Below are 22203 nucleotides of genomic sequence, written 5' to 3' on the forward strand. Positions count from 1 at the left end.
TAATATTTTATATTTTTTAAATTGTATTACTTTAATTTAAATATAATTACTTTTAGTATAATATATATAATTATTAGTCTTTAGTATGATAACTTAATAAGTGCTTGGCGTTACTTTTATAATATATATAATTATTTACCCTAATAATATTAAAGGAGAAGTTGCCCTAGTGAAAGATCAACACTCCTTTATCTCAAAGTCTCCAAGCTTGAGCCACACCGGTTTAAATATGTTCTGTTTGAACCGAATTGACTGGTTTAAGATGAGTCAAACCATTTTTTGCGAGTCAATTGCAGGAACAGTTAAAAGAGTTATCCAAACCGGTTTAAAGTCCAATTCACTGATTTTTTCGACCGATCTAATCCAGGTTTAATAACTATGGAATTTATCCAAATAAACTTTTAATTGGTGGGGGCTTAACCCCTTCATTTAATGAAAGAATTTCATTTAATGAAAAAATAAAGGACCATCAACTTATAGAATATTACTTCTGGAAATATTATTATACTCTATATCTTAATTAATTAACATAATAGCTCTTAGTAAAAGTATGAACGATTCAACTTTTAATAAGATGTGAGTCCTACAAAAAATATTGTAGGCAATAAAAATAACTTCAATAAGAAATTATATAGGAGTAGCAAATGGAATAACCTGTCCTGTCATGTCTCATTTGTCACTCTTAAAATTACATTAAATTTTTATTTATGACTTATTTGTTATAAAAAATAATACCAAATTTATTTTTGTGTCATAAAGAGTAATATGGACTAAAAATATCTCTTTTTTTTCAAATAGAAAGGATAAACTTTGGTCTCTATTATTGTCTTATCTATTTATTTAATTAAAATAAAAATAAATTAAAGAAGCTATTTAATTAAATTTCTTTCAATTATAATATTATCAAAATTCGTAAATTTTAAATGTAATCCACTATCATAAATAAATAATGTACGAGAAAAAAAATTAATAACAATAAACAATACATAATTCGAGTTTTGACTAATTAGAAACATTATAAAATTGCTATATGTATTTAAGTAAGTCCTCTTTTAATTGTCAATGCTTCTACCTATTTTGAAGATGGATATTTTTTTAGAGAAATTGATAGTATAGTGCAAAATTTTTCTCTCCTCCTGTGATTTTGATAAGTCATTTTTCACACCGTCATACTTTAGGCCTTAAACAAGATTTTTTACATAAGTGTTTCTTTCATCCTTAGCAATCATATTATGCAATATAATGCATGCTCTTATTATGTTTACAAGATTTTTTGCCATTTTTGGTATTGTGCAAATAGCTTGCGCTTCTCCCCTTGTGATTTTGACATTGATTAATGTTTCCCATTCAAGATAGATATTATACGCTAAATGGTATCCCACATTATAATCATTATTATTAATAATATGATTTGCCTATGGAGTCCATAATATCATCGAACATTGATAAACGGTCTAACACCTTGATATCGTTATTTGAACCAAAAACTCAAAAACATACATGTCATATCTAAAAGTATGAAGATGTCACAATCTCAAGTACTATAGTTGCAACTCCATGATAACCAATCATGTAAATATCTTTTCACTCCTTTAGACAATTTTTTCATTGCCAATGCATGTATGTAGGCGATGCCATCCAACATGCCAAGAAAATCATGAGCCTCCATTTGTAGCAACTATTATATATCATTTGAATTTGGTTTTCACAAGTGTTCAATCTTGAACATTAAAATTATTCCTTCAATAAATTTTTTCAAGTATTTAATTGTGATGTTTTCTCCTTTGCATACATAACCATTGACAATATCAGCTTTCACTCCATATGTTAACATCTACATCACTACAGTGCATTTTTGCAATGGTGATTAATCTTTTCTTCCAGTAGTATCGATTTTCTATTGAAAATACAGATAAAAACATTTGAGAGGACGTTAACTATCAGAAAAAATACATATCTTTTCGTTCAAAACCTTTATCGAAAAATTTCAGCATGATACACCGGTCTTCTGTAAAGTAACTTTTGAAAAGGAGATCATGTCTTACTTTTTGATCTCTATTGATCCACCTACAAGGAGTGAAAGAGGATCTCTTGGCATATTAGTTTGGTGTGATATCAAGATCTTCATATTCTGATATCTATGATTATGTTATTTTGACAAAAAAAATTTTATCATACAAAGCTTTATTAAACAACTCATCAAATCCCTTATTGTTTTCATAAGAGTTTCTAATCATTTGTTGAAATATTTTTTTTAGTAGTTTTATAGGGTGAGAAACTAAATTTAGAGCAGTGTCTAGGAAATTTAAATGAATAATAATTGATACTTATAAGTAAGGGTGGCAAATCAGGCCGGCTTGTCCCACCAAAACTCGCCCAAATATGGGGCGGGCCGGCGCTCTCTGCCAAATTGATATGAGTTTAACTTGCTACCCCGCCCCACTAAAGGGCAGATTGGCGGGTTGAAGGGCCGAGCCACCTCTTTGTTTTTTTTTAATTAAAAAAGACCCCAAAATAACATGATTCTAGATTTCAAATATATTTAAATCACAATATTAACAATAAAAATTTAATAAGTCTCAAACACAACAATAATAAAACATAAGGTCATACACACATAATCTATACACAAATCCATATCAAATAATCAAATTATATTTAAAACAAAACACACAACATAATTTATAAATTAACACACAAATTAGTTGTCAACTTTCAAATCAATATACTTTGAATCTGCTCTGAAAGTTGAAACACCGCTCTTTTTAATGTCTTCTGCAACTTTAGATCTCTTTTCGTTTTTAGAATTTTGTGTTAGATTTCCACCATCAAACTCCATGGAGATAGAGTTATCCATTACAGAATCTATAACTCAACCTAAATAACATAATAATATCTAAAATAGTAACTATTAAGTATTAACTACATCATGAATAACTAAATCAATTATAGAATAACAGTAAGAAAATCTTCAAACAAAATCAGAAATAGTAATAAAATAGAATCAGTAACCAATAATAAACATAATCAATAATCAAATAGAATCATTAAAGCATCAAACATCCCTCCCACAAATAGAAAAATAAAAATAATAAACAAATAGCTTACTAGTTAACAGAGGAGGAGCTTGCCACTGCGAGAGAGCCAGATACAAACAGTGAAAAAGGGAAGACGAGAGTACCATCGCAAATGTCAGGAAAACGTGCTGCCACCGAGAGGCAGAGATGTGAAGGAGGATCTCATGCCGTAGCAAATGTGAGGGAGTCAGAGACGACGAGAGGCAAAGCCGTGAGAGAGGAGAGACAAGCGTGCTGCAGCGAATGTAAGGGAGATAAAGATGATGAGAGAAAGAGCTGTGAGATAGGAGAGTCGAGCACACCGCTGCGAATGTGTGAGCGAATCCCTGCTGCCGCCGTCGATGCTTTGAAAATGAGAAAGAGCTTGAGAGATGAGAGTGAACAGGGAGGCAGGGAGCTCAGGGTCAGGGAGGGGGAGGTTGTGTTCAGTCACTTTAGTGTTTGTGTGAAACCCGAATTTCAATTTGTGTGAAATCCTAAAATAATCTTTAAAAAGAGATGGCAGCCCGCCCCGCGGTTTCGGCTGGTTCAAAATCTCATCTAACCCGTATTTTTTAGCGGTTTGATCCAGCGGGGTTCGACCCATTTTGCCACCTCTATTTATAAGTCTTTCCGCAACAACTAGCTAATTCCTAACTTCTACTTTTGCAACAACTATTTTATAATGGCTAGTTTTGGAATGACTAATTTGTAACGACTAGTTATAACAACTAATTTGATATAGTTGTGAGGCAACAACTCTTGTTCCTTTATAGTCACTTGAATTTATAGCTCTTTCTCCTTAACTGCATAATTTTTTTCCTATGTTCCTTCTCCTCTTTTCTTTCCTTTTTTCTATCCAATAGCTCCTTTTTCCTAGCATTCTTAATATCCTCCATGAGATATACTTTTAAGAATAAAGTACTGAATTAGTCCCCTACATTTGGGCGTAATCCTATTTTTGTTCTTAAGGTTTAAAGTATCCTATTTGAATCCAAAAAAGTTTTATTTAGCTTCAATATAATCCCACCGTGAGGTCAAAGTTAAATAATTAATGGAATGTCCTACATGAGCAGTACAAGAATAAAGTCGATAATCTGGAGAACAAGTACAAGCTCCAAAGACACAAAATCAACCATGAATGCATCAATACATTTATTTATCATTTTTTTATAATTTAAATGAAATATTTTCTATAGAACTAAGGAGAATGATAAATAAATATATTGATGCATCTACGGTTGATTTTGTGCCTCTGGAGGTTGTACTTGTTCTCCAAATTATCGTCCTTATTCTTGTGCCGCTGTTATATAGGATATTCTATTAATTATTTGAATTTGACCTCACGATGGGACTAAATTGAAGCTAAATAAAACTTTTTTGCATTCAAATAGGATACTTTAAACCTTAAGGACCAAAACAGGATTACGCCCAAACGTAGGGGACTAATTTAGTACTTTACCCTATTTTTAAACCATTGATATTTTTTTCTCACCCTTCTATGATCCTTGTGGACAAACGGAAGAGCCCACACCAATTTCTTTAGTCAATGGTGTTTTTGAATTAGATGATAATAAGTATGCTCTAATTGCACTAATTTTGGTTCTCTTAGAAGTTCCACTTTAAGTTGGTAGTTAGATTTTTCATTTTCTTCCAAACGAAGCATATTTGAATGTTTCTTAAAAGTGAATTTTTATCATAATTTATGGAATAGAGATTATAGAAAAACACTTTAATATCTTCAAAGTTCGAACCACTCCTTATATTTCGAGTAGCTTGATCGTAGAAACTAGAAAATTGTGCAACTGTCTTATTAATTTTATACCATTGTTTCTTAGTTGTAATTGTCCCCTTTTTCATGTCAGCGTTAAATTTTTCACAGAAGCCGTTAATTTAATTCCAAAATATTTCACTTTTTTGGATGGTACCAATTATAGGATCTGTTGATAAATTCAACAATGCACTAATCAACATATCATCCTCTTCTCATTGCTAGTGTTGGATGCTATCTTGTTTACGATTTTTAATTTTGTTATCGTTGAGGCCTATAGCATCTAATACACACACAAGAGTTGACAACATTCGCATATTGCGAATTTGGACTCAAATGTATTGGAGTTTGAGTCGATGGGTTAAAAGAACTACCAACACCAACTGAGTCATGTATTGAAGCACTGAATTGAGTTGAAAATAACATTATGAATATTGGATTTATATTTTCGATCGATAGGCTAAATATAGTTAGGGATGAATAATGAGATGTTTGTGAATTTTAATTATGTGGTTGAAAAATGAAAAATTAACAATTATAAGAAACTTGAAAATTAAAATTATAAAAATTTTGTGAGTTTAGAATTTGAAATGTATTTAGTAGTATGAAATTTTGATTTGGATTTTGAGAGTTTGAAAGTGGTATTTGAATTTTAAAAATATTTTGCAAATAATTAAAAACAAGAGTTGAATTAATTTGGAATATTTTTTGAACGCTAAAAAATATTAGTTTTTGTTAGAAAAGTTTAAATTTAAAAAAAAAAATTAAAAAAATTGCGAAAAAAATGTATGTAAATATTATTTACAGAGTAACAAAATATTATGTTATTCTTTCCAACCGTCTTTTCCAATTTTTTAAAAATATTTTGATTATGTTATTGCTTCTACATTCCAATCGTCTTCTCTAATATTTACTATCGAGTATATATTTTTATTTAACTTTTTTTTAAATTATGTTGATATGTGGTTAGTAGATATTAGATATTTGTAACAAATTTAAATGTCTCTTATTTTGGCTTAGGGATGCACATAACGGTCTGGTCCGAAGATTCAATTCGGACCAAAATATTTTGAGACTAACTTGGTATGATTTTACTAAATTTATAATCGGATAAGGATCTTAAAAATAAATTTGGACATTATTTAAAGTTAAATTCAGGTCAAGGCGAACCCAATTTTACCTGACTCATATGCTTCTTAGAAGACTAAAAAAGGTATATATATTTTAAATTAATTTTAATATTACGTTACATTAATTATAAGCTTATTATTTTATTTTTAATCACATTTATTTTAAAAAGTAGATCAAAGAAGCATGGAATTATAATTTATGAACAAATTCAAATTCAAGTATGGATATCAACTTTTCAATGAACAAGTATGTTTTTTTCTATTTTATAAATAAGTGCATCATAATTTTTTGACATTAAATTTATCAAGATCTGAATTTCACTCAATTTAGATTCGATTTTAATATAGCCCGAAAATAGTGTGATTTTATCGGGTCTAGAACTGAATAAAAATCTAAAAAATAGATTCGGTCATTATGTAAGGCCGAATTTAAATCAAGACAAATCCGACTTCATGTGACTCCACGTGCACTCCTAATCAAGCCGCTTGTTGCCTTGGTTTTTGAACAAAAAACCGGCTTCTCTCTTTTCTAAGAGGAGAAATTTACTTTTCCTCTTATACAACATTAAATTGGAATTCTCTTTTCTATCATCTGTGGTGTTCTAAACAAGGTTCTGAAAACCGGTCGAACTGCGAACCGCTATCAATTACGATTCGGACAGAAGGCAAAACCGGCAAATTTCAAAACCGCCATTGGATCGTTGAACCGGCCAAGAACCGGTCGGTCGAACCGAACCATGACCCGACCAATTTTTGAATCTTAACAAAAACGCTGCGTTTCGCTATGTAGGGATGGCAACCCTAAGTTCTATAACCCCTCTTCCTTCTAGTCTTCAGCCTCCACAACGCGAAGCAGCAGTCCAGAGTCCAGACTCTAGCCCCAATTCATCTCAACCTCATCGAAGCCGCCGACGCATGTCCGTCCAGTCACCACCGCCGTCCCAACTTCGAGCTTCGAAGGCAACGGCGCAACGTCTGTCCAGCCACCACCGTTTGAGCTTCGAAAATCGAATCCACTGTCGCCAGTCTGGCCTCTTGCCTCCGTCGCGCAGTCACTTCCTGCCGGTGCCAGCTCTGTTCTACACCACCACGTCGGCCACTGTCCCCAGCCACTTTCACACCCTCGCCAGCTCTGCCCTGTTCCATCCTTCCAGGATCCAGCTTCTAGCCTAGGTATTAATTTTTTTTGTAATAATAATGTTGAATAATTGATTTATGTTACTCTGTTACTGCCTTTTTTAATTTTTGAATGTGAAATTGTGAAGGAAAATCAAATAATTGATTTTGTGTTGTTGAATATTGCTAAAAATAGATTTGATACTCTGTTGCTGCTTTTTTTAATTTCTGAATGTGAAATTGTGAATAGAAATCAAATAATTGATTTTGTGTTGAAATTATTACTAAAAATGGATTTGTTATTCTATAGCTGTCATTGGAGCCATTCACACACCACTTTGGCCAAGCTCTCTGCTAAAAGGCAAGAAGTTCTTTCTCCAGCAGGCAACATTGTTGAACAGGTCAATAATACACCAAAGTATTAATCTTGGGAGCTTCTTTTAACTTTTTTTCATCTGGGGTGGTGTTGTGATTGTTGTTGATGATGTTGAGGCTTTTTTTTTTTGCAGACTATTGTTCAAATCAGAGTGGTGTTGGGCTGCTGGCATTTGTTGGGGGAGAATAGAGCACTGCAAGGTTACTCATCTGCACTGAGGATTGCTCAGCAGTGGCTCCGAAAAGAGCATGGTTGTGTCCCTCATAGAGAGATTCTATCAGGTAAACTTAAAAGTTACAATTTCTCAATTTGAGTGATGGCTAAGTAAAGTTGCATTCTTGTTTAGTATGTAGTTTATTTGCTTGTCAAAAAATTTGGAACTGAAGTTATGCATATTAATCAAAAGCCATATGATATGGTATAGTATGTTATGTGACACTAATTAATTGAAGAAATTGTATGTAAGACAAGTTTTGTTAGATGGGAATGATGTTAAGAGTTTGAAGCTAAAATGGTTGAGGCAGCAAATAGGACTAGTGAATCAAGAATTGGCTTTGTTTGCGATAACAATTAGAGAAAACATGCTCTTAGAAAGATCTGATGCTGACCAAGTTGAGATTGAAGAAGCTACAAGAGTAGCCAATGCTCATTCTTTCATTATCAAACTTCCAGAGGGTTATGAAACACAAGTCAGCCAATATAGAGTTTCAATTTCTATTCTAATTTATTGGAATCAAAATTGTTTAATTTTTTGTATCATTGAAAATCTAGATGATGACTTGTAATTCTATGTTTAATTTTAGTTTTATAGTATATTTTGATAAGATCATATGGTTTTAGTCGATGACATTTCATGTAGTGTTTTAAATTTGGAAGATAGTTTAAGATATATATTAAACTATAATTATATTTTAAAATATTTATTTATAATTTATTTATTATTTTATATTTTTTATTTCAAAACGGTTTTTTCAGTTGAATCACGGTTGGACCAATTGAACCAATAAATCAATGAATCAGTAACTAAAATGGTTCGATGACCGATTCGGTTCTCAGAACCTTAGTTCTAAATATCAAACCATTTAATAATATGTATACATTAGGAATAAAAATGTTATTTATATACTAAAATTAGCTATTAAAATTAATTATTAATGTATTTTTGTATAAATATATGTATGAATTTAATTTATTTTTAATATATATTTATATTTTAATATATATTTTATATTAATAGCTGACTTTATAGTTAATTTCGGTATAACGTAATATAATCGCATTAGGAATTATCTTAATGAAAGTGAGGTAAGCCTTGTGTGCGCTTTACTCGCACCGTCGGAAATTCAAATCCTAAAGAATGGTTTGAAGAAATCAGATCTATTACTCTAAGTCCCAGAGATATATTTTCAAAGTGTGAAACATGGTTTACCTTTACATAATTCATCGCTTATTAATTATTTATTACAATAAAGATAAAGTGATGCAACAAAGTAATTCCATTCTATCCATATGATGATGATATCTAGGAACATAAAAGCTAAGAAGATAAAAATAAATTCCAAATGAGGCAATGCGATGACCATGGACCAATATATGCCCCAAAGTTTAAGGGTATAAATAAATGAGGCCAACCCCAAGATTTAATGGCAAGTAGCATACACATCGCCCCTATGGTTTCTACCAAATCAGCACATGATACGTTGTAAGTTTTTTGTTAATTAATTACGTAGCACTTTGTTCAATATTTTTCTTTTGATATTTGGATTGTGAACTTAATTATAAGTGTGATTGTTGTGATTTGGTTATAGTTTTTAGAGTTGCAGTTAAATGGTTTTTGTGAAGCTTGCTGCTTGAATGTCATTGTAATTGATTAATATTTAATAGTTCTGTTTTTTGCATACTTCAATTTATTCATTAAAAAAAGAAAAAATATAGGTAACCAACAAAATTTTTGAACAATGTGTAAATAATGTGAATTAATAGGGTTAAAAGAGTAAATTTAATTAGTAGCATTAAATTAAGGTGTAGTGTATTTCATTTGATTGGCAATTGTTCATGTTATTCAAAATTTTCATTGTTTCCTAGCACTAACAAAAAAAATAAACAAAGACAAGCAGATCTGCCACGAGATTTTGCCCCCAAGTTTCCCAAGCAAGAATTATCAGTATTGACCTTCAACCATTTAATAATTGGTGGATGAAGCTGTTTAATCCTCTATTATTTTTTTTAGTTTCATTGAGGGAATTCCATTTCTAACAGCCTTCATCAAGACATCAACTGATGATGATGATAATTGAAGTCTTTCACTAGCCACAAAATCTTGCAATAATTGCACAATGTCATGCGACAAAATCTTGCAATTATTGAATCAATCAAAAACATTAATGTCATTCTCAAATTAAGGAGGATTAAATTTTTACTATGCCAAAGCAATAATTTAATAATATAAGATTGAGACATAAACAAGAGGAGCTTTAGAATAATGACAAGTGAGGAACAGAGCTAGAACCTAGAAGTAGAGTTAGAATTATTTGAAATAACATTTAATTAAGTTGAGAGAAGGATTCTTTCTCATGTTTTCTCGGATTTATAAAATAGTATTTGGTGAAATTTTATTTTGCAGGTAAAAAAAGGTTATGCGACACCTTTGGTGGAGATAGAAAAAATATGAAAAGGTTGAGTCACTACATAGTAGAGCACAAATACTGTTTGGTTTGTACATATTTAAGGCTGCATTTGTTTATAGAGACAGGACATTGAGACATAGACACAAAGACACAAAATCATGTTTAGCAGATGAGACATAGACAGAGACAGTGTGTTCAGAGACACTAAATTAGTATATTTTGTGTCTATCCTGACAGGGACACTAACAAGGGATACAACTTATTTTTCATTTTTTTCATTATTTTTGTTAATTTTTTATAATTATATATTTTTATTATTATATTTTTCATCTCAAATTTTTTGAATAAAAAAAAATGAGAATAAATTAGATTTTCATAATTTGTTCTAGTTTATCACCAAACAGAATACAAGAACACAAAATTTTGTATTTCTGTCTATCAGTGTCTTCTCCTGTCCTGTTCTCAGTGTCTTGTCCTGTCCTATTCTTAGAAACAAACGCAGCCTAAAAGTTGAATAAGAGTTTTACATGGACTGCCAACATCTCAAAAAGAATTTTATAAGGCTTTGAACTCTTTTATCATATTAGCTAATTTTTATGGTAATATTTTTTTTTTTAAAGTTTTATAGTTTATTATAAGAATAAGTACTATTTTGGTCTCTAAAATTCAAGAACAAAATCGAATTCGTCCTAAATCTTATTTTTTATTTAAAATCGTCCCCAACATTTTATTTGGTATTAAAATCGTCCTTTTGAATATTTTGTTTTTTAAATATCAAAAATACCCCATTTCTTCAAATACCCCCTTATCCCACTAACGTTTCACATATTCTAATTCTCCTCCTCTTTCTCCTGAACCCACCGAACCTGCTCCTCTTCCTCATGAGCATCCTTGCATGTGTTGTTGCATGTGTTCAAAGGAAAAACCACGGTAGAAATCTGCCATTGAGGACTCCTCCGCTCCGTCGAGATTGACGGTCGCCCTCGCCTCGCCACGCCGCACCCTCGCCTCGCCGCGCCGCACCCTTGCCTCGCCTCGCCATTGAAGGACATCCTTTCCGCCATCGTCGTCCTCCTCTTCGGCGTCGGTCATGGCGCCGTCATCACTGTCACCATTTACCTTGTCGTCTGTCGACGACTCTCTCCGATGACCTTGCTGAGTCTACTTCGCTCTGGATCTCGTTTGTATCTCTCTATAATTGATTAAGTTTTTCATTTTTTTTAAAATTTGAATGCTTTGTTGTTGTTGTTGTTGTTGTTATTGTTGGATTTGAAAGATTTAATGTTGCATTTAAAACAAAAATTTTTGAAGCGTTGGAGATAGTGGTGAACGTTGAGGCTGAGATTCTCTGCTTCTCTGTTAGCGTTTGCAGAAACTTCTCTGCTTCCACTGGCGGCAATTTCCAAGAGCAACAGCGACGGCGGTTTCGATGGTGGTGGCCACGATTTTGAACTTCTCTCTCGCTCTCTCGTTTTCTCGCTTCTCCCTCTCTTCTCGACAGTCTCACTCTCTTCTCAATCTCTTTGAAATAAATGAGGGTGTTGATATTATTTGTGAATTTTTAAATTTAAATGTTATGTTGTGTTATGTTGTTGATGGATTAAAATGAACAGATATGAGAAGAGGAATAATTGTTAGTAATAAAGGTGGTGGTGGTGGTGGTGAACGATGTGATTAGACTAAGAAAAAATATAAGGGTATTTTTGTTCGATAAATGTTGAAAGAACGAATTTAGTACCAAATAAAACGTTGAGGTCAATTAAAAAAAAAAAAGATTAAAAACAAATTTAATTTTGACCATAAATCTTAGAGACCAAAATAATACTTAATCCTTCATTATATTAGTGTTTTTGTGAAGAGTTGGCCAACCGAAAAGAACTATCTGCAGAGAATTTTTACCATCAAAAGATCAAGAAAAATGTCAATGAATAAAGTGTCACAGAATAGAGCCATTGAGATGCTTACTCTTAAAAAAATACTATATATTATGAATCCTCGCGAGACTAATATCTAAAAAAAAAATCTCCTACCGAGAGTCAACACTTGAAAAAGAGTCACATAAAATTGGAGTTCTTCTATCATATAAACTAATTTTTGTAGCGATAGTTTTTTCAAAATCTTATAGTTCATTACGGCAACTTCGAATATTAATATATTATGTTCTAATTGTTTTAGTACGGTAGTAAATTAATAATGTATTGGATGTTATATTTTTATTTTTATTTTTATTTTATTATAAGTTTAATTATTTTATTGGTTTATATAGTTTTACTAAATTTATAATTAAATTTTATATTTTTTTATTAAATTTTTATATTATTTTTAATTTTATAATTAAGTCATTTTCATATCTAAAATATTAAAATTAATAAAATATTTTTTTCAAAAAATATGTGGTCAAAGATTTAATTAAATTTTTAATTTACGAAAAAATATTTTATTAACTCTAACATTTTTTTGTATTGATAATGACCTAATTACAAAACTAAAAGTAGTATAAAGATTCAATTAAAAAAATATATAAAAATTAAATTATAAATTTAGCAAAATTATAGAGACCAATAAAATATTTAAACATTTATTATAAGAACTTTTTTTTTTTATAAATAACACTATATTTTGTAATTTTTAATTATCTATATGATTTATTGAAAACATAGAATTATTTCTATTTCATGAGTTATATTTAGATTTTCTATGTTATATCCTTTAAATGCATGGTTTCTCCTAACCATAGATATGTGATAAATAACATGCACATAATTTTTCATTTTGATAAACTATTATTGTAATATAAAAAATTTAATAATTGATATTTTAGTTCATAAAAAATAAAATAAATTATTTTTATATTTGTTAAGAATTGGATTAATTTTGTAAAATTATTAAAATAATTTAATAAATAATTTTATCGAATATTTGGTATAATTATGTTAAATTAATTTATAATTTTTATTATTAAAGTTATTTCCATTTTATTTTTTCAAATATAAATAATGATTTATTCCTTTTTTTTATTCTAGGATGTTGCCATAGATGCAATAATCCCAAGACCTGCAGATGGATATGATAGTTACTCTGTCTCACTGATTAGTGATTACTGTTGCTTTGAGATATGAGACCAGAGAAGACTTAGCTTGGACTCTGCTTTAATTTAACCTTTGTTTTTTCCTTTTTGTTTTTTCATTTGGAAAAGATTTAACCTCAATAACTCAAATATTTACATGAATTGTCAGATTTTACACTAGGTTGTCGCGGCTGATATTCCATATTCCTCAACTTTTATTTCTGCTTTTCATATTCTTTTGGGAGTGTGTGAGGGAACAGCCTCAGACACAATGCACCTCACTTTACCACATCTTAATCTAATGTGATGTAACTTACTTCCCAAACAACGCATTGGTATATCCAAGTTTTTCTTTTTCCTTTTCTAACATGAAGGAAAATGTGGTGTAAATATTGGTTTAAGGTATACCATATATAATTGATAGTTAATTAGTTATATTGCCTTAAATTTTATATCTGAATAAACGTGTTATAACTCAAATGACATATTTTTTTTTTTACATACAGATTTTAGGTTTGAGTTTCACTCTTAAATTTATAAAAAAAAATTAATTTTTAAAATTGTTTTATTTATTAAATCGGTACTTTATAATATTTTTATCAATGAATTACGGTAATCCATTACGAACATTTCGATTGAACTGCTGTTGGCAGAGTGGCATAACCGTATAAAGGAGAAGGACTATGTCAAATTATAAGAAGAATAATTTGTTTGTTTTGGTGAAAAAAGTAGTTAACTACGTGTGGGTGAAAAATATGAATACATATTTATATTTGGTAGTATGTACAAGAATAAATACAACATTATTTTATTTTGTTTTGAGTGTTATTTTTGTCACTTAATTTTCAAAAAGATATATAGAATACTAAAGGAGAGAATAAATTAAACCAGCTTAAAAATTGTAATACAGCAATAATAAAACTTAAAATCTTATTTCATTTATAAAAAGAAAAATTCTAAAAATGGTTAACATATAATATGTTGAAATCAATTTTACTAATTTCAAATAATATATATATATATATATATATATATTGAATATAAGAATGTATTTGGTTTATGTTTCTATTTTTTTTATTTTCAGTATTTTTAATTTTTAAAATTATCAGAAAAATTAAAATTAAATTATTGTTTCATTATTTTTTCATAAAATTATGAAAATAAACAATAAAATAAAAATATAAATTATATACATCCTAAAATATACAATAAAAATATATAAATATATATATTTATATATAAATGTATAATAATTAATTTAATGATTAAATTTTAATATCTACGGAATATTTTTAATTTTCAAATATTACTCCAATAGGTCATTGATAACGGACCTAATAAACAACTTTTTGAGAAAAAAAATAAAAAAATAAAAAATAAAAGGCTATGCAATGCAGATTGCGAAAACCCAAAATCTTACCGAAAGAATAGAGATATTAAAAAGAAAGTAATATTAAATTATTAATATTCATGCTCTTTAATTTGAGTTTGGCACAGACAATATTGACTGATGATGTTCTCATAACTTGATAGCTTTCTCGAACAACGATGCAAACATAAACATAACTGATTAGTATTGACATGATAAATATGGTCACCTGTAACAGTAACAGTAACAGCTCTATTCCTTGGCACGTTCTTATGATACAAAACTACTTTTTCAAGAAACAAATCAAAAGTGCATAAAGAAACGGATATATGTATGTATGTACTTAGGAAATTTTGAGGCTAATTTTTTTATATTTTATTTTAAAAAAAATAGATAAGCAATTTTTAATATTTTTAATTATTATTTGTTCAGCATAAATATTAAATTATTTTAACAAATAAATTTTATTAATTTAAATGTACAAATTCTAAAAAATATGGAGACAAATTATATTGATTTGTGTGTGGAAAATTTTAATAAATAGGGTAAAGTACTAAATTAGTCTCCTACGTTTGGGCGTAATCATGTTTTGGTTCTTCAAGTTTAAAGTGTCCTATTTGAATCCAAAAAAATTTCATTTAGCTTCAATTTAGTCCCACCGTGAGGTCAAAAATAAATAATTAATGAAATATCCTACATGACAGCAGTATAAGAACAAGGTCGATAATTTGGAGAATAAGTACAAGCTCCAAAGGCACAAAATCAACCGTAGATGCATCAATACATGTATTTAACATTTTTTTAGTTTTATAGAAAATATTTCATTTTAATTATAAGAAAAATGATAAATAAATGTATTGATGCATCCACGGTTGATTTTGTGTCTCTGGAGCTTGTACTTATTCTCTAGATTATTGACCTTGTTCTTATACTACTGTCATGTAGGACATTTTGTTAATTATTTATCTTTGACCTCTGGTGGGACTAAATTAAAGCTAAATGAAACTTTTTTGGATTCAAATAGGACACTTTAAATCTTAAGGACCAAAACAGAATTACGCCCAAACGTAAAAGACCAATTTAGTACTTTACCCTAATAAATATAAGTGTAAATTATATGTCTCTTGCGTACAAAATGTCTATAAATAAAGGTGTAAGTTATTACTAGTCAAATGCTGACTGAAAATAACAATATTTACTAATCATGTAGCATTGTTCTTGTTTTAGTATTGGTGAGTAACTCAGATATGGGATGATTTAGTATTTATCAAATTTATAGGGATGCCTGTGACAAATAATTCGCCAAGGGAGTATTGTAAGAAATTAATTTTTATTCATAAAAATAGAATCAACAAGAGACATATTGTCGATCCAATAAGGACATATGGTAGAAAAAAATATGATTTTAATTGCAAAAGTACAATTTTTAGGAGCATAATGTCAATCCAGAGTTTATTGTCAATTTTCAACTTTCTGTGAAAAACCATTCTATCCAATATGTGTGTGTTTCACACACTATTTTGCAATATCTATCAAAATAAAAATTGAAATTTTGAAGGCTCATTTTTTTAAATATGAAAAAGATTGGTGTATTTTTATTTAAAATGGGCTAATTAAGTGTAACTGCAGGTGGATAAATGCCATAGAGGGAGCAGGCCCAACACGCAAGTGGCATGTTGGACTAGCACACAGGACATGTATTCTAGCACAGAGGTTACATGTTGCAAGACGCAAGTTGCATTTTTCCCATGTGTTGTTTGGTGATTGAATGCTAATGCAATATGTGACCAGCGTGTTGAATGTTCTGTGTGTTACCTGAAAACTCTGCCTATAACACAAAGGTTGTTACTATTTTATTTTATTGTCAGGAGAGTTGTTTTAGTGTGTTGGTGGTGTAATGGAGGATAGCGCAAATATACTGGTGTATTACAACAGTGAGATTATACAAAATACACATGAGGATATGAGTTTTGTGTGTAAGAATCCGTTTTTTTTTTTGTTATTCCATGCACTATAACATTTGCAGAGCTGTAGTATAATAACTGTCAAAGTATAAAGAGTGATATTTTAAAGAAGGTAAGCAATATTTTGTACAGAAATTTCGTTACCGTATTCGACAGGCTAATACAGTTTGATACTATGTCCATCGTTGACAAAACAAGTATGCAACATATATTTCATATTCATTAGAAAACTCAAGTGCAACAGCCAAAGATTGAGTTGTATGTTGAGTTCAAACATATCATATAGATACGGATGAGATTCAACATGACTCAGACATAGAAGATGATAGAGCTTGAAGCATATGAAGGGATGAATAATGATAACGAAGAGAATTTTGAAGCTAACTATGACACCGGTGACAAGAACGAGGATGGTGACGAGGCAGGTCAAGCAGTCGTGCAAAATGTAGTAGTTCTATCCATAGATAGTCAACCCTTCAATGTTCTACCTTGTATGCGTAGTTTGGATCTTAATGCCATGCATAGACTGAAATTCACTAAATATGCAAACATAGATACGTGAATGAGTAATATATTTCTTTAATTTATAATTTGGATGGATTGATGAGCGACTGTAGGTATTGCTGTTCTGCAAGCACATGTTGTCTCCTGCATGCAAGCAAGACCAACACGCAGCCTACAAACTGACAACACACGACTTGCATGTTGATAAAGCTAGTCGCAACCTCTGAAAAAGTTAGTGAATGTTGGTTCCCAGGCGCCTGCAACTTGCATCCTGCGTATTGAGCAGAAGATGCCATGCATGCAGCAGGCTACCTGTGTGTTGTGTCAGGAATTTCTCTACAATTCTGAACGTCTACAATACTATATATCACCCTAAATGTCAATATTGAAGAGATACAGAAATTATTTTTCCAAATAAAAAATAATTTCTAATTTTGAACACTTTTCGCTTTATTTTCTCTTGTTATTCCTCAAAGATGATGGTTTGGTCCCAAAAACTTTTAGTGCTCATTAAAATAGTCTTTAATTTTTGAAAATAATTAAATTAGTCACTGAATTTATAAATTGTGAATTTTATTCGTCTCTAAGTCAACAACCGTTAATATTGTGTTGACATGAAATGTTACAGTGTAACATAGCATCCCCAATGATAAAGTAACGTGGCTAAGACTTTAATATGATAAAATAAGTATTCCAAACTGGTTAATTGAACAAATTTTAGTCTCTACACCAATATAAAACAAATTAGCAAGAAACTCAAAAATGGTATACAGAGCTACCATTCTTGATGAAAAGATTGCTAAGCTGCCTATAAAACTACCACGTTGGCTAAGTCCTATACACATCTTATTATAAATTGAAATGAGCTCAAGCCTTGATACAACCAAATAGGGATGGGATGCACCATTCAATTCTCCTCCAGGACTGATGCAACTACCCCAGAAACCATGGACAAAGGATGATGAAAATTCTTTTCTATGGATGTTTGCTATGATTCTAGGCTGCTTGACACACCATCTTGATCCTAAACTATTAGAGTTAGCCATATTAGACATCGCGTGAACCAGGTTATTGCCCTCTTGATAACCTCTATTTTACCATTTCAAATTGTACTAAAAGTTATGATGTTTATCACTTTCGTTGCACACTTTTTACATATTAAAATAATGCTTTTCAGGACTCTAATTCGTTAATTTTATTCTATTTGATGTTGTAATGTGTTCTTATTTGATATATTTTAGGTTTTAGGGGGCATTACTGATCTAAAAGATTGAAGAAAGCATGAGCAAGAAGGGATATGCATGAAGAAACTTAAGGATGTCCACTACTGCAAGGATGCATACGCATCATCTCATGCATATACACGATTTATGCTTATGCTCCACTTCATTCATATGCATTCTTGGCTGCACATGACTCATTAAAAATGCACGTGAGGTCGCGTTCCATACCCCAAAAGGCTCCTAAACATCAGATTCTTCAAGTATTTAAGAAGGGGATTCAAGAGAGAAGAGTAAGTAGAATTTAGGTTTAGTTTTACTATGTTCTAGTTAGGTTTTCTAGAGAAAGAGCTCTGATAAACCACTATTTTATGATTTATCTTGTGCTCAATTGAGTGGTTTTTATCAAGTCTTTACTCACTTATTCATATAATTTGCATAGTTTTACAATTCCTTCCTTATTCTGTGATATATGTGAAAACATGTTTCCTAGACCTTAAAAATGTTAATTATCCTTTATTACCATTCGATGCCGTGATCTGTGTGTCAAGTATTTTCAAGCTTTATAGGGCAGGAATGGCTTAGAGGACAGAAAGAAAACATGCGAAAGTGGAAGGAATGCGCGAAAATGAAGTTTTGAAGAAAATGACAGTGACGCGCACGCATGGACGACGCAGATGCGTGCCTAGCACAAAGCACAAGCGATGCGTACGCGTGACTAACACGCACGCTTGACAAGGAAAATTTCCAAAAGACGCGCATGCGTGACTGACACGCACGCGTGACAGACGCCACGTGCAGAAAGTTGCAGAATTCGCCCCTAGCGATTTCTGGGCTCCTTTTCGGTCCAAATCCAAGCCCAGAAACACAGAATAGAGACTACATAATGGGAGAATCAACAATTCATCAATCATTCATTCATAATTCACAATTTTAGGGTTTTAGATGTAGTTTTGTAGAGAGAGAGGCTCTCTCCTCTCTCTAGGTTTTAGGATTTAGGATTTCTCTTAGTTTTAGGATTGTTTCTCCTCAATTCTAGGTTCAATGTTCCTTTAATTTATGTTCTCTTCTACTTTTATTTATTCTATTACTTTAGTTTGTTTATTTTCTCAATATTGGTTTATGAACTCGATGTTAATTTGATTCTCTACTTAATACAACTCGAGGTATTTCAGATTTAAGATTGCTTTCTTCAAATTCATGTTATTGATGCTTTTAATTTAATTTAGATTTTTTCCCCTTCGCTTTGGTTGAGTAATTGGTGACACTTGAGTTATCAAACTCAGTTGTTGATTGAAAATTAGAATTTGCTGATTGATTTGGATCCCTCTAAAGCTAGTCTTTCCATAGGAGTTGACTAGGACTTGAGGAATCCCATTGATTAGTCCACTTGACTTTTCTTTATTTAGTAAGGGTTAACTAAGTGGGAGCAATAAACAATTCTCATCACACTTGATAAGGATAACTAGGATGGGATTTTCAGTTCTTATACCTTGCAATGGTTTTCATGATAATTAATTTACTTTAATTCTTGCAACTTACTTTTTCTTGTTCCCTAATACAAAAACCCAAAATGATACTTTTTCATAATCAATAATAAATCATACTACCCTGCAATTCCTTGAGAGACGACCCGATGTTTCAATACTTCGGTTATTAAATTTTATTGGGTTTTTTTACTTGTGACAACCAAACTTTTGTACGAAAGGATTATTGATTGGTTTAGAAACTATACTTGTAACAAGAATTTATTTGTGAATTTCTTTACTGGGAAAAAATCCGATCGTTCAAAATGGCGCCGTTGCCGGGGAATTGCAACTGTGTGCCTTATTATTGGTTATTGTAAATATTTGTTTTTGCTTGTTTATTTGTTTTTATTTTTGTTTTTAATTTTCATTAGTTACTATGAATTCTCTTCCTTGTCGCTTTGAGTTTGGTTCTAATGTTGTTGTAAAGAATGGAAGCTATAACAGGAACATGCATCAAGGTCGAAACAATCAAAGATGGAAGGAGCCACGAGGATTTGATCAACCCTTTCGGCAACAACACCTTCCAAGGTACCATGGACAACGACCATTCTATAATGCATGCCAAGACAATAGTTATGGTGGACCTTTTCGTGACAACCAACCCCCACCAAATTACTATGGTCAAGAACCATTCCGAGGTGCGTACCAAGATGATAGATATGGTGGACCCCCTTGTAGTTCCCAACAAGCCCCACCCTATGCTTATGAACCACCTCCACAACATACCTTTGAACCACTGGTGCACAAAATTGTGATCTCGACTGTGCCAACAACTTGGTACGCACGATCGTAATCTCAACTCTTTTACACAACTTCGCACAACTAACCAGCAAGTGCACTGGGTCGTCCAAGTAATACCTTACGTGAGTAAGGGTCGATCCCACGGAGATTGTCGGCTTGAAGCAAGCTATGGTCATCCTTGTAAATCTCAGTCAGGCAGATTCAAATGGTTATGAGATTTTGATAATTAAAATAGAAATAAAACAGAAAATAAGATAGAGATACTTATGTAATTCATTGGTGGGAATTTTAGATAAGCGTCTGAAGATGGTTTGTTGCTTCTGAACTTCTACTTTTCTACTGCCTCCTTCCGACCATGCGTTACCTCCTTCCATGGCAAGATGTATGATCCTCTCGGATGAAAACGAATCCATATGTGCTGTCACTGCACGGCTAATCATCTGTCGGTTCCCGCTAGCGTCGAAATAGAACCATTGTTCTTTTGCACACTGTCACTTGTGCCCCACATTCGCAGGTTTGAAGCTCGTCACAGTCATCCCTTCCCAGATCCTACTCGAAATACCACAGACAAGGTTTAGACTTTCCGGATCCTGGATCCTACTCGGAATACCACAGACAAGGTTTAGACTTTCCGGATCCCAGGAATGGCTGCCAGTAATTCAAGTCTATACCACGAAAGTTCTAATCTTAGATTAGAAACCCAAGAGAATATACTCCAGCTGTCGTCCAATGACTACGTTGAACATCATGTAGATCGCTTTGTGGTTGTCAGGCACGCGACCTTGGCTAAGCGAGTAACGAAGATTGGGTGATTGTCACGGGTCACCCCTTCATTCTGACTTAACTGAACTAAGTATGAGAGTATATTTTGGAGAAGAAGTAGGCGTGAATTGAATAGAAAAATAGTAGTAATTGCATTAATTCATGAAGAACAGCAGAGTTCCACACCTTAATCTATGGGTGTAGAAACTCCACCGTTGAAAATACATAAGTGAAAATAGGGTAAGCATGGCCGAATGGCCAGCCTCCCATGGAGGTCTCAAAGTGTAAAAGTTACATCATATGGTCCAAGATGTAAAATAAATCTCTAAAAGTAGTTTTTATACTAAACTAGTTACTAGGGTTTATAGAAAATGAGTAACTAAGTGCAGATAGTGCAGAAATCCACTTCTGGTTCCCACTTGGTGTGTGCTTGGGATGAGCATTGAAGTTTTTTCGTTCTTAGGCTGTTCCTGGAGTTAAACGCCAGCTTTGGTGCCAGTTTGGGCGTTTAACTCCTATTCTGGTGCCAGTTTGGGCGTTTTACGCCAAGATGTTTTAGGCTGACTTTGAACGCCAGTTTTGGCCATCAAATCTCGGGAAAAGTATGGACAATTATATATTGCTGGAAAGCCCAGGATGTCTACTTTCCAACGAAATTGATATCGTGCCAATTGGGTTTTTGTACCTCCAGAAAATCCATTTCGTGTGCAGGGAGGTCAGAATCTAACAGCATCTACAGTCCTTTTTCAGCCTCTAAATCAGATTTTTGCTCAGGTCCCTCAATTTCAGCCAGAAAATACCTGAAATCACAGAAAAATACACAAACTCATAGTAAAGTCCAGAACTGTGATTTTTGAATAAAAACTAATAAAAATATAATAAAAAGTAATTAAAATATATTAAAAACTATGTAAAAACAATGGCAAAAAGGGTATAAATTATCCGCTCATCACAACACCAAACTTAAATTG

General features: G+C 31.6%; 1 long non-coding RNA gene across 1 annotated transcript; it reads left to right on the forward strand.

Annotated features, from left to right (window-relative positions):
- Positions 1-9022: 9022 nt before the first annotated feature.
- Positions 9023-13325, forward strand: LOC148544514 (uncharacterized). The gene is made up of 3 exons (XR_015900159.1): positions 9023-9151; positions 10073-10124; positions 13100-13325. It is a non-coding gene; the product is annotated as an uncharacterized LOC148544514 (long non-coding RNA).
- Positions 13326-22203: the final 8878 nt, after the last annotated feature.

The sequence above is a fragment of the Arachis ipaensis genome, chromosome B9, assembly GCF_059453495.1.
Source record: "Arachis ipaensis isolate K30076 ecotype BB chromosome B9, ASM5945349v1, whole genome shotgun sequence".
NCBI lineage: Eukaryota > Viridiplantae > Streptophyta > Magnoliopsida > Fabales > Fabaceae > Arachis > Arachis ipaensis.